Raw genomic sequence first — 14,781 nt, 5'->3', positions numbered from 1 at the left:
AATACACATGTTTATATGAGTGAGCAAATGAAAGCCCTTTTATTAAAACTACCTTAAAATCGAATTTATGTGATTTAGAAAATAATAACAAATAATAAGAAAGGTTTAAATAATAAATCATGCATATAGCATTGGCGCCGTTTATCATTTAATTGAGTGTTTAATATCAGTATTTAACTATTTTAAAATTAATATATTAAAGTATTGCACCTATATGAAGATTTGCACAAATCAAAGTCAATCTGTTTAAGGTCCTAAAAAATAAAACTTCATATTATTATCATTATGGGACATATGTAGGACATGGAGATAAGAGGACAAGTTATGTTCAAACTATTTATTGATGTGCCCTCATGCCCTTTGCAATGATGCTTGCATCTTTTAATTTGCAATTATGGTAGCATGCATGGCATCAAATAATAATTAATTTTGTTTACGTTCTCAACTAAATTAATTCTACTTTGTCATCTTTCTTGTTTTGTGTTCCAAAGCCCAAATTACGTTCTTTTTAAAAAGGCTTGTCTATACATAATACTAATCATAAGGTTATCTATAAATTATATATAAACAAGTTATACCAAATTAAATAAACTATATTTAATTGCATTCCAAGTGAGAAATAAACTCTCTTTAATTATAGCTAATTATTTTAAAATTATACTCCTAATAGTTAATTAGAAACCTAAAAGGCTAAAATTTGGTTATGTTTACTATCTAAAAATTATGCAATGATATGCTATTATTGTAATTTGTCGGAACATATATTTTATCATTAAATATTTCCTTGACTTGAGTTAAAAGTATTTTTTTCAAAAACATATTGAGCAAATAACGAGAGTAACAAACTCGAAACAATCAATCAAAAACTAAATCAAAAATAAAATAATAATGCAAAACATAATGATAAATATTTATATGAAAATCTTAAAACTATTGACTTGAGTAAAAGATTTTACCAATCTTTTGGAAGAGATTGCAAATGTGAGATCTAATTAGTACTTCCAATAACCTCAAACTACTTATTAAACAAGAGATGGGCAAAAGTATTTATAGGCTTTATTAAAAAAAAACTCTAATCTTAATTGTATTCAAAAGTTTAATCATAATGGTGCTTAAAACACTAACTCTTAATTGGACATAAGTAATAGTTTTGATAGAGCTCAAATCAAACTCAATATAAACCTATTGAAGATGTAACTCCTTTGTCAATTTGAATTATTAAAAAAATAAAAGAAGAAGAAGAAGAAGAATGCATCAAAACTTATAAAGAGATTTTCCATTTGATTCACCAACCAACTTCAATCACTTTCCAAACTCTTTAATGGATTCTATTTTTAATATTGAAAATCTGTCTTTCAGCCTGACTTAATATTAGTTTTAAAAGCTTCATCTTTGCTTAATCAATCTTCTTATATATATATATTTTTTTAAGTTGGGCAACTTACCAAGTTATTTATTGTTCAAAGTTCAAAAGCAATGAATATTTTTATTCCTTTTTTTTATCTCCTCTCAAAGAAATTTAGAAGCTTGGTTGTATTTGAAGATCAGGTATGATCTTGCTTTCACAAATTGATAAAAGTTTGATGAAAGTATAATCAATTCTTTTTTTCACATATACAAATTAACAGTTTACTTTCCTAAATAAGATTCAACCAATATTATAGATATATATATATATATATATATATATATATATATATATATATATATATATATATATAAACCAATAAAACATGATGGTGGGCAATATGATGTTTTGCTAAGATTTTTTTTTTAAAAAAAAAATTGTTTGCATATATACCATAATATAAAGGTGGATAGTTGCGCTAATAATCTCTTGGTCTATTGACATTAGGACATTAGGTTTTTTGCAAAAATAGAGATGGCATTCTGTAGCCCATCCGACGGGTATAAGATATTCATAGTACCCTGTCAAAGAGGGTATTACCCTCTTTGATGTGGTACGGATAAAAGGCATTAACCGCTATTTTTTAGCGGTATGGCTCGCGAAAGCGTATGCCCCTACCTTATCCGCACTTTTACCCATCGAAGAGTGCACGGGTAAAACTCGCACCGCATCTGAGAGGTGGGCATGGGTCGGTTAACCCGGGGCCCGCTGGGCCCGACCCGCCGGATCCGGTTCACCAAAAACCGGACCCTTTGAACCGCCCGTAGCTACGTGGGAGACCCGGCTGGGCCGGGTTGACCCGGAGCCCGCCGGTCCGGCTTATCACGTAACCTCGCTGGTCCGCCAGCCCGCTTTGACCCAGCGGGTTTTTGTAAATAATCAAAAAATTTGTCATAAATGGGGTTTTGATCCTGGGACCTCTCATCATGGGAAAAATAAGATTAACCAATTTGGCTTATAAATTTTTCTTATTATAGTTTTAAAAACATAAATAAATATAAAGAAGTTACAAAAATATTTTTTTAAAAATTTAATCCCAAATAACAAAAATTTAAAAATAATTTATAATAACTTAAAAAATTTTAAGACATATCAAAATAATTTTAAAAAGGATAAAAAAAGCTACATTTTTTATTTATTTATCTATCAAATTAAATTATTAAGACATCTTTTTAAGTCGTAACAAAAACTGTATATATCAAGTAGTATTCTTATTTTAAATTGAAGTTATCATCAACTTATTTATTTATTATAATTAGGGTTGGCTCTAGATTTTTACTTTGGTCTTTAACAATAGGGTTATTATTAGTGCTTATCATATGGTCATTGAAAAATTACAAATCAAAATAATATGGTGTGAACCATTATTCAAAGATATTCTTTTACTAATATATATTTTTATAAATTGATTTACATAATTTAAAAAAATAATTTTTGTAATTTTTATTTTTTTATTTCATAAATTGAAAACAAAATAATCTAATATATATGCGATAAATAAGAGCTGCTTATTTAAGAGAATTTTAAAAAAGTGATAGTATATGTAGAGATTTAGTGTTTATGAGTCCAAAAAGACAATTAACAAAAATAATTAATTTTTAAAATATTTATGAAAATTTATTGTTTGATATTTTACTAATTGATTTGTATAATTTTTAATTTATTATATGGTTTTCTTAATTTTTTTATAAATTAAATATGTAAAATATTTTTGATCCATATCCTACATCTATCTATATATAATTCTTTCCATTAAATATTAGAAACAAATTGTAGTTTCAAGCTGACTGGGCTATATCCAGTTCTCAGATCATGGGTTCAAATCCCACGACCAACAAATACTTAAGTATTAAAAAAACAAACAAATACTTAGTATTAAAAAACAAAATAATAACATTAACCCGGGTTTGACTCGGTAGCGGGTCACGGGTTGGGAAAACCCCAACCCGTAACCCGCCGGACGGCCCGTGCCCACCTCTACCCGTACCCATACCCTCATATATATATATATATATATATATATTAAGAAAACCCCTAATTTCAATGGATAGTTAATTGTATCAAAGAAATTTTAATATCTTTTTTATTACTTTTTATAATATGCTATGTAATTTTGAATTCATGGATATGTATTTAAACATTGTATTGTAATGGATTATGAATTATTATTATTATTATTATTTAAATTTAATTTAGCAATTTGAACAACAAGTAAGCAGATACCTTGATGGTAAGGGCAAGGGTAAAGGTATGATTTTTTCCTTGGAGAGTACAGGTAAAAGTAAGGGTTACTGGTATGGGTAAAGATTTTGATATACCATATTTATACCCTACTCGTTGCCATCTCTATGCAAAAGGTGTTCACGCCCTGCCAAAGATGTAGGCTCAAACTTCAACCTCATAGTAAATCATAAGTTAAATTTAATGTTTTAATTGTCATTAAAAATAATTAAATGTCCAAATTTTTCTACCATCTTACTAATCAAAACATAAAAATATATATCATTAATTATACGAATATATACACATGACAAGATATACCAGAAGCAAAGTAACATGACAATGTTCATGTCAACCCTAAAAAACGAAAATAAATGCAAAGTGAGCTCCAAGAAACCAATTGTAGGATTAGTCTTAGTCAGAGTACCCCACAAACACATGCCATGTGGGGGTAGTTCTCATGCCTTCTTTCTGGAGGAAGCACCTCCGCCATCCAACCATTCACTTGTCCTTTTCTTAATTCCTTTGTCTTTTATCTCATTAATTAACCCCTAACCCTAACCCTAACTCAAATGATGCAACCATGAGACCATCTGACACGCCTGCAAATATGGGACGATGTTTGTGTTCTCTGAGTACCAACACAGTCCTTGTACTGTTTTTTTGTTTTGTTATGTATATGAGTGTGTGTGTATGACCTTCAAGCTCTATTAATGGCCACCATCCACATATAACTTTTTTTTGTCACTGAAGTTTGAACCTTCTTAGTTTTGGTCTAGGGCATGCATTAATTGCTGGCTTTGTTTTCTTTTTCTTCTTTTTGGTTATTTATTTATTTATTTATTTGTTGTGATTTTATGTGTGGAGTCAAGGTGTGGTTAACAAACTATTTCTGAACTCAATAAAATCAAAACTTTTTTTTGTTTGGTTTGAGCCAAGGAAATAGAATGGTCAAGTGAAAAACAACTGTCAAACTACTCAAAAGTTTAGGATTTGTTTATCCAAAAAAATAGTTATAGCAAAAGAGGTGTTAATGAAAAGGTCATTTGAAAATTTCCTCAACAATTACCACTATAGAAATACAAAGTTTTTTTATATAAAAAAATGTATATATATAGTGCATGATATCTTGGTCTGTTGGTACTAAATTTCTAGTATAGGATGCTCGTGTTTTACTGAGAAGGCAGATTCAAATATTAACTTATACAAAATTAGAGCACACATTTGTTGAAATATTAATTTCACATCTGTGAATGCTTTTCACATAATTTGCATCTTTTTTAAAAAAAAATTATATATATATCTCTTTTAGAAAGATCAGCACAAGTGGTGCATGGCCATCGTCAGACTGCTGAGTCATAAGGTGCTAGGTTAAGTCTCACAATGTGCTTAACCCTCATATTTAATTACTATTGTTGAGTTTGGAATCCTAAATAAATTGCATAAGATAAAGCAGAAGGAAAGTGAGGATGACAAAGGGATCATTGTTTGCTATGCTTGATTAAAAGCTTATTATATACATAACACTAAAAATAAAAAATAAAAAAACATTGTGTTTTTATTTTAAATGATTAATTTTTTTTTCCAAACCCCTTTTACTATAAACAACAATATTATATAACTAAATTAATCAAAGTCTAAATTGTCTAAATTATGAAAATAAATTTTCTTAGAAAATATATTCATAAAAGTTAACCTAATGATGAAAATATGCTAAAAAAACTGTAGAAAAATTAGGAACTTAGTTTTGTGTTGTCAAACTAAAGCCAAGACAAAAGTGACATCTTCTATCTTTTCAAGAAAGATATTATATTTTGACTTTTCAAAATATTATAAAAATAATATAATAAATTTTCTAAAAAATTATGATTTATTACCTAGAAAAAATATCTTGATAATAACAAAAGACAAAAAAAATTTAAGTATTGGCATCTCTATTGCCTTTAATCTTTTTTAAATTTGTTCTTTCCTACAATATCATTATTTTCTACATATAAATACGCCTTAACTACTAGAAAATTCACATTAGTTCTATTTTATTATTTTTCATAATTTTTAATAATTCATGATTAATGGTTTATTTATTGATCAAATTATTAATTAGATAAAATTTGAATTTTTTTTTATAAAATCAGTAAAACTCTTCTCTATGGATCAATTAAATCTCATAGTTATATGTTAATATGTCTTAAGTTCCAACAAGTAAATCAAATTAAATGGATGAAAAATCTAGAATTCTTTTATAATAATATAATATCAATTAAATTGATATACATTATCGAATTCTAAATATAAATTTATGTTACTCAAGTATTACAATAATATAAACCCAAACATTTAAACTCATAATTTATTAAAAGTTATAATGGTCTCTATATTTGAGCTTAATGTTCACTTTTGTTGTGTACATTTTTTTTTTTTAATTACGGGACAAACTAGCATTGGATAGTTAAGAAATTTGGTTTTAGTTAGCTAGGTCATTTAATTTTCGAATAACCCATATCATGTTTTTGAACACGCAAATATTAAACAACAGAAATGATGTGAGAGAAAGGATGAGTCACTATATAATTTTGGTAACTATACAACCTTTTTTATAATATTTCCCATACTATGCATTTGACTTTGTCTCTTATCTGGTGCTACTTTAGAATCATTTGGCTTCCCAAAGAAGGGTAAATTTCTGTATAGAACCCATACTCTTTTAACATAGACTCTCAAAAAATCTTTTTGTAAGATTCATCACAATCTTTTTTCTCGAGTCAACAACTTTATTTTCAAACAATTGTAAAGAAAAAAAATTAAGACTAAACAACTAGATTGACCAAAACAAGAAAAAGTGTTTTAAAACTATAAAATTCACGAAACCCTGCAACAACCCTAAGTACTTGAGATGGTTCAACTAATAATTAATATGACATGATTTTTCAGCCTTCTTGCTTCAATCGATCTTGTGTTAGTTTCTTGGAAAGATTTTTTTTATATAATTAAATATAATAGTCATGCATTTTCTAATCTAAAAATTTAAATTAAAACTCAAACATAAAATTATATGTCGATCAATTATGAAAAATCATGATGAATAATTTTAAAGGCTAGATAAACTAAAACCAGATATATATTACTTCATAAAATTTCTAGCAAACAGTTTTTAAGTCCATCTCTTTTTATTCTCAACCCTTCATCTAAAGAGCTTCCACTTTTCTATGGGGGCATCTACAAGTTGCCTAAAAACATGTCTATAGTATCTTAATTGATTTTTTCTTAACTTGCAAATAATATTTACCATTTCCAATTTATTTTAGATAAACTCATATATATTAATTAATCTTTTTTATTAGCATTTTACATCCATTTCAATATTCTTATTTCAACCATATTCATCTGTTGAGTGCGTTGCTTGTTAACTGTCCGTGATTTTAATTCATGCATGATAATTGATTTAACAACTATCCAATAAACTCATATATATTAATTAATCTTTTTTATTAGAATTTTACATCCATCTCAATATTCTTATTTCAACCATATTCATCTGTTGAGTGGGTTGCTTGTTAACGGTCCATGATTTTAATTCATGCATGATAATTGATTTAACCACTATCCAATAAACTTTGCTTTTCAATCTAAAACATATTCGATGTTGACTCCTAAAGCTTCCCTCCCATAACGCAATAATACAAGGACAAAATTACATTTATTTTTTATTAGAAAATACTTTAAAAAAAAGAAAAGAAAAGAAAAAAAAAGGAATGGCCACATGCTCTCATTATTCAAATATCATTGTACACATGCTCTTGTGACCCCTTCACAAGTGTCATTCATTAATAGAGATAAAATAAAAAATAAAAAAGCAAAAGAAAGAAGAAGCCATAAGTCAACCATTGGATAACCCAATGATATGACACCAAAATATAAGGGGGGAGGTCATGAGTTCAAATCTCTCTTCCAGCAATATTGTTCCCCGTACTGTTCATACACTGTTTATCTGGGATTCTTATATTATTTTTTTATCATCGTCATATATTATACATCCAGGGTTCTATCATTTGTTTGAGTACTATTTCGTATTCATAAAAAGAGCGACTTTGTCGCTGTTATTCAGCCATAATGATTCAATCCTTCTCTTTCTTCTTTACTCTTCCTCTTCATCTAACTAATGATGGTCACATGAATGAACTTCCAAATGCGGTCTTTTTCTTTTAATTTAATTTTCTTGGCCTCTTCCTTGATGTTATTAAATACTATTCCAAGGTATCATAAATAAAGTGTGACAACCATTACTTTTTTCACCTTTGTCTATTTCCTTGTCAACCATATTCATTTATTCATCATTATTTATGCACTCATTTTCTTCATTCATTTAATAAGTTTTATTTTTAATTTAATTAGGTCATCTAAAATTATATTGGTTTAAGATTGGTTATTTTTTTATAAATCACTGAACTTTGTTCAAATATCATTTTAATCATTAATTTTTTATTTGTTTCGAAATGATTACTAAAGCTACTAATCATTTAATCAACAGGTTACCAGATGGATTTGGATCTTCATTTGCTGACGTGGAGGCCTCCACCGATGCACTGATTGGCTTTTTCAGGCCTCTATTTTAGCCAATGAAGATGTTAATCCATCGGGATGACCTGCCGATTAAATGATTAATAACTTTAGTGTGCATTTCGAAACAAATTAAAATTCAGTGATTTACTAAAAAATTAACCATGTATGATTAGTATCCACCACCATAAAGTTTGAATTTTCAAAAAAGTATATATATATTTAATATTTATAATTTTTTATTAATATGGACAACCCACTGATCATCTACCATTGAGTTCGAAGCTATTCACAAATAATTGAAAAATATCTTATAAAAATAAATAAGCAAATATAATTTTTATTATGCTATATAAAATATTATATATCATCATCATGTTTACAATGTTCTAATCTAAAAAATCAAGAAAAACTATAAAATCCGAAGAGACTGGCCAACTATCCTTTTGCGTTGTTGGTACATGCATGATTCAGCTACTGATATATTTACTGTTTATATACCGAACAGTGCATATGTTTCTCCATCTCTTACTTGTCAAATTCTGCAGATGTTCTACCATCCTCCATAATTGAGTTAAAGTCATATATATATATATATATATATAAGATAACTATTCAAAGGAAGAAGTTTTAAAAAGAGAAAATATCTCATTTGTCCAATAGGTGAATGTGATGTTGGAATTTTTGATCTAATGTTGGAGTAGAAACAGGAACGGGATGACTGAGGACTGAGGCGTGCAGGAGCACTGTCCTTAAGAACAATTTCGCCTCCTTTTTGCAGTGCGACAGGAACACGGATGGCGTTGAAAGAAGAAGAAGAGAAGAAAGTCCTTTGAAAGTGCCATAAACCAACAACACTAAAGGCTCTTGAAGAGCTTTCTATGATGGTGAAGTTAGAGTCAGGATTAGGGTTTCACTGGCAGAAAAATTCATATTGTTTTAAAAAAGAAACGTTCTTTTCATTAGAGTTGGCAAACTGTTCAACTACTATCTTTATATATATATATATATCTATGTAACTCAAGTTGTTTGTGAGTTCACTTTATGTAAATTCTAAGCACCATGGTTGGAATTTTTATTTTTAATTAGGTTTAATGGTCTCTATGGCATTCACATGATGTGTGTATATAAATATATTACTTTTAATGTCAAGTATATATTTGTTTTGATATTTAAAAATTAAAAATTAAAAATTTACAAAAAAAAAAACTTTTTATAGATAAACAAAGATCAAACTTGAAATTTTTTAGTAGTTTAAATTTTTTTGACAAATGAACAATAGACAAACATCTCTTCATTTAAGTGAAACTAAAGATGTGCACAAATGTAGAGTTAATATCTCAATATATATGTGCTTTCACCTCAAATAACTATTAGGGTTTGATCTCAGGTCTTCTTTAAAATGAACACCGACGCCCTATAGTTAAATATATTTTTAATTTTTTTCTCACAATTATTAATTAATGGTATACAAAATTAAAATTTCCCAATAATTGATACGTTTATTTTGGTTATTTTATCTTCAGAAATGATCCAATCAAATTGCTGGTGAAATTCTGAAAAAAAAAAACATTTTTCAAAAGAATTGTATTTTTTAAAATTAAAAAAAAACTATTTATTTATTTATTTATTAATAATTAATTTCAAAGGTGGTGAGCTTAAAAACTCGGATGGGGAATTAATCGGCGAGGAGAAGTAACGTGGCACGCGGTTCGTTAAAATCGCGGTAGAGATTGAGCTTGCCGTCTCTCTTTCACTCGTTCTTTGATGTGAACCCCACTGCCCCTTTAGTTTCTGACATTCCCCAAAATGCCACTGTCCTCTGCCAATATTTACAGTATGCTCACTATACTGCACCCAAGAAATATAGGCCCCCACCGCATGTTGATTTTTTTTTAATAAACATTTTTAAACTCATTGAAAAATAAAAGTTGTTTATAAACAACTGGAAAATAAAAGATAATAAAATAATAAAATAGTTTTATATCTTAACAAATTATTTTTTTATCTATTTATATATTGTTACCTTGTTTCAATAAAAATAAATTTTAAAAATCTATAAAAAATAAATTATTTTTTTATTTTTTATAATTTATTTTGAAACAATTTATATTTTTTATTGTTTTTAAATTAAATTTTAATTTTTAAGAAAGATGCAAATATGATTTTTTTTTTCCTCTCCTTTTCTTGGCAATTTATGAAATTTCAAAATGGAGTTTGAGTTTAATATAATAATAATAATTATTATTATTATTATTATTATTATTATTGGACAAGGTTGAAAAATAATTTTTAAAAATTGATGAAGTTTTTATAGTAAAATTGGAAGATGTGGTGGAATTTGAAAGGACACAGAGAGCAACAACATGAGGGAGTCCATCGGGAATAAGAAAGCTTTGTGAGAAAAGCCTAATCTTATTTTATCTTATGATTTTTTTTACTTGTTATTGTATCAAAAAAGTTAAAAAATTATATTATTATAATTATTATGTTTTATTTTAATTAATATTATAGTACAGAAACTAACTTTTACAATCTTCAACTCATGCAACTTTTTTAAAGGTATTGGCATCAATTAGGGTGGACATGCAGTGCCAGTGGGTCAGTGCAAATTTGAGACTCAAATATACAACCCATATATTCGAATTTGATCGGGCTATGTTCGGGCCAAGTGTTTGATCCAAGCCCGACCCATTTTGATTGTCATTAGGCTAGCGCAGGTCCGATCGACCTAAAAAATAAATAATTTTTTTATGAAATAATTGAAAATAACTAAATTAGATGAAAAAGCTTGCTACGCAGATCCCAATATATTTTATATATTAAAAAAATCTAAAAATCAAAGGCTAAAAAAAGGCTGCTCTAATGTTTACTTTCTTTTCAAGTCTTTATCACTATTATATATATATATATATATATATATATATATATATATATATATATATATATATATATATATATATATTATAAATAATATATGATATATATTATTTATTTATTCAGGGTCGAGCTGGGTCGAGTCGGGTCAAAATTCATCCGACCCAAACCCAGTCGAAATTCAATCCGGCTAAAACATTTGGGCTCGACGATTTTTGAGCTAACTTTTCTAAACCCAGTACTCGTATTTTTGAGGTTTGGGTTCGAGCCAACCCATGGGTCGCCCGGCCCATGTCCACCCCTAGCATCAATAAACTATCAAGTATTACACAATGAACAATATATGTATATTATAATACTGATAATATAAATATCAAGGGAATTAATTTTAATTAAAAAATTGCACATTCTAATTTTAGTTTTGAAATTTTATTATTTAAATGACCTCAAAATCATCATATGTTTAGGTAGCATTTTGCTATCAAAATTAGTATACTTATTACTTCATTCAATAAATTTTAAACAATTTGGGTTTATTTATATTAATTTGTTTTCTTTTAAGTTCTAAACAATTTTGGAGTTATGTTTTGAAAGCTTTATAACATGATAGACTTTTTCCTGGGGGATTTTTGACTAATAGGTGACAAACACTTTTCATTTAAAAAATTGTCAAAGGAACAGATAGGTATAGAGGTACATTAATTATGGTGACTTACAAACCTCTATAATAATCTCTTGTGAATGTTTCTTCTAGGCGCAAGGATTTAAACTCAAAACCACTTATTTAAGTGAGCCAAGTTTTTATCATTTAAACTATTCTCATTTAGTGATATATATATATGTTTCGCATAATTATCACTTTATCCTAACAAAAATATATTATTGAATGGGCCATTTAATAGATTAGCCCCATATTTTTTTTTATTCAACTAAATGGCCCTAGAGCCATTTTAATTTTCAAAATGGCCCTAAGACCATCACATCACCCACATGGGTGATGTGATATGTTGAGTCAGTGCTGACTGGGCTACTGACGTGGCATTTTTAATTCAAAAATCATAATTTTTTACATTTTAACCCCTGAATTATTTTATAATCAATAAGTTGACTTATTCTTGGGTTTTTTTAACCAAAATTTTTTTAAAAAAATTATTAGTGTTTTAAAATTTATTAAACTTTTAAATAACTTTTTTAAAAAATATATAAGTGTGTTTTTTAATTTAAATCCCTTATTTGTTTTATAATTAATAAATTATCTTTTCCCTTTGATTATTTAACCCGAATTTTATTTAAAAGAATTATGTAATTTTTTTAAATTTGGTCAATTTTTTTTAAAATTTGAGATCTATAAGGGTTTTCTTTTTGTTCGTTTAAGTAGGGAAGCTCTAGCAGCCGAAAATGGAAATCTTTTATTTCACATTGTTACATGTTAGCTTTGATCTCTCATTTTTGCATGACAGGTAGCATCATATAATTCATTTTGATTCAGATATGATGTATCCATGCTTTTTTAAATGTTTATTTATTTCTGTCCTTCAATGTTGTACCTTTGGTTTCCCAGAATGTTCAGATAAGATGAGATTCTGACATTCCTTGCATCAGGAGTTATTATGATATTTTTTTTTTTTTGTCAGATCAGAGTCTTCCAGAGTTTGAACCCAAAGTGGTTGAAACGGTTACTTCCGAAGCACTTCTTCTTGTTTGGTTCGCCGAAGTGAGCTTTGAAATATTGATTTGACAACTTCCAGCGATCCCACTTCACCCCATCCACTTCGGGAGAAAAAAATCACGAAGTGGGATTTGCAGCGTCACTTCCCTCACGTGTTGTCACGTGATGCATTGAACTTCCCCCACCTTTCTCCAATTCCAGGCCACTTCGGGGTTTTTGTTCTAGGGTTCTCCACGTCCTCTCGATCTCTCACCCCTCTCGTCTCCCTTCTAGGGTTCTCCGCCTCCATTCTCATCTTCTCCCGGGTCTCTCTTCTAGGGTTTCTCCGCCTCCTCCACTCCCGACCTCTCCCACTCGTCTCCGAGTCTCTTCTAGTGTTGTCCACCTCCTCCACTCCCGATCTCCCTGTCGTCTTCACCAGAACATCACTGTACCTCTGTGAACACCATCCCTCTCTTGGCTGTGATCCTGTTTTCCTTGTTCGCCAGTGTTCAGATCTAACTCGGTAGACATCTTCCCTCTGAGAAATGGATGCGAACGATGCTATTTGTTTTTTTTTCTTTTTCCCTTTTCATTCTTGACGATCTATATTTCCAGACGTGTTTCCTTTTTTTTATTGTGTTGTTTCTTCAAGTTTTTGAGATGGTCTTCTGCTCTTCTCTGACTTTCCAGGTTTTCCTCTCCGGATCTTGAGTTTCTTCCATATCTGCAAGTTTTTTTATTTTTTTGGTTAGTTGTTGCTATTGTTGATATATTTTTCCCTTTTGTCCATTTTCATTATGCTATTATCTTGATGTTTTTACCATGTTTTTTTTTTGTTGTTGTTCCTTTTTGTTTTCAGTTGTTTTCCTCTTGAAATTTTGTTTTCCTTTTAGATCTGAAAGAAAACCTCCTGTTTAATTTTTTCATACTGGTTTATTTGTTACGTATATGTGTGAGAACTGGTTTTTTTAGACCATGGTATTTTTGATATATTTCCCCCCCTTTTCCCTTTCTTTTATGCTTTGTAGGTTTTCTGTTTTTACCTTTTTTTTTAACAAATTTTGTTGCCTAGTTTTCTTAGACCATGGTTTTCTGTTTTTTTACCTTTTTTTAAAAAAATTTGTTTTTCTGTTTTTCTAGACCATGGTATTTTTTTGATATACTGATCATGCCTAGTTTTTTTCCTTTTCGAGATATTGTTTCCTTCGAGATCTGCAAGAAAAAACCCTTTGTTTTATTTTTTTAATCTTGGTTTAGTTGTTAGCTATATTTGTTCAAGTGGTATATTCCTTGTTCATACTTGGTTATTTCTTATTCGAGTATGATGCCATGTCTTATTTCTTATTTCCGGATCTGCATATTATTGGGTTAGATATATTTGTTATTCAGTATCATACTTGTTTAATTGTTACTCTTATTCAGTCTTGGTTTATTTCTTTTTGTTGTATTTCTCATTTTGTTATACCAGTATCATAGCATGTTTGTTTACACATGTTGTGTTGTTCATAGCATATGAGTTTTTTTGTTATTCTGTTCATACTTGTTTTATTTCTTCTGCTTTATTACCATTTTTTTATCATAATGGTTTTATTTCTTTTTTTGTTTATTTCTCATTACTTATTCTTTATCATAACATGTTATTGTTTTACTTATTAGGTTGTGTTATTGATAACATACTGGTTTATTGCATTGTGGTTTGTTTCTTATTCTTTGTTAGACTGCTTTGCTTTTTTAAATAATTACTTCATATTCTTGTTTCAAAGTTGTTTATTACATGTTCTTATTTGCCATTTATGTTCATAATGGTTTATATCTTTTGTGTTATTCCTTGTTTCTTGTTCCTTATCATAGCATGTTATCTTTTGCATATTATGTTGTGCTGGTCATAGCATACTTATTTAACTGGTTGCTGCTTTATTTCCATGTATTCTTCATAGAGATTTATTTCTAGTTTGGTATTTCTCTTTCTTATTCCTTATCAAAGCTTCTTATTGTTTACTTATTATTTTGTGTTGTTCATAGCATACTGGTTTATTGCTTTGTGGTTTGTATGTTATTTTTTTTAAAT

This window comes from Dioscorea cayenensis, unplaced genomic scaffold (assembly GCF_009730915.1).
Source record: "Dioscorea cayenensis subsp. rotundata cultivar TDr96_F1 unplaced genomic scaffold, TDr96_F1_v2_PseudoChromosome.rev07_lg8_w22 25.fasta BLBR01000610.1, whole genome shotgun sequence".
In the NCBI taxonomy this organism is placed as follows: domain Eukaryota; kingdom Viridiplantae; phylum Streptophyta; class Magnoliopsida; order Dioscoreales; family Dioscoreaceae; genus Dioscorea; species Dioscorea cayenensis.
This window is presented reverse-complemented; position numbering follows the sequence as displayed.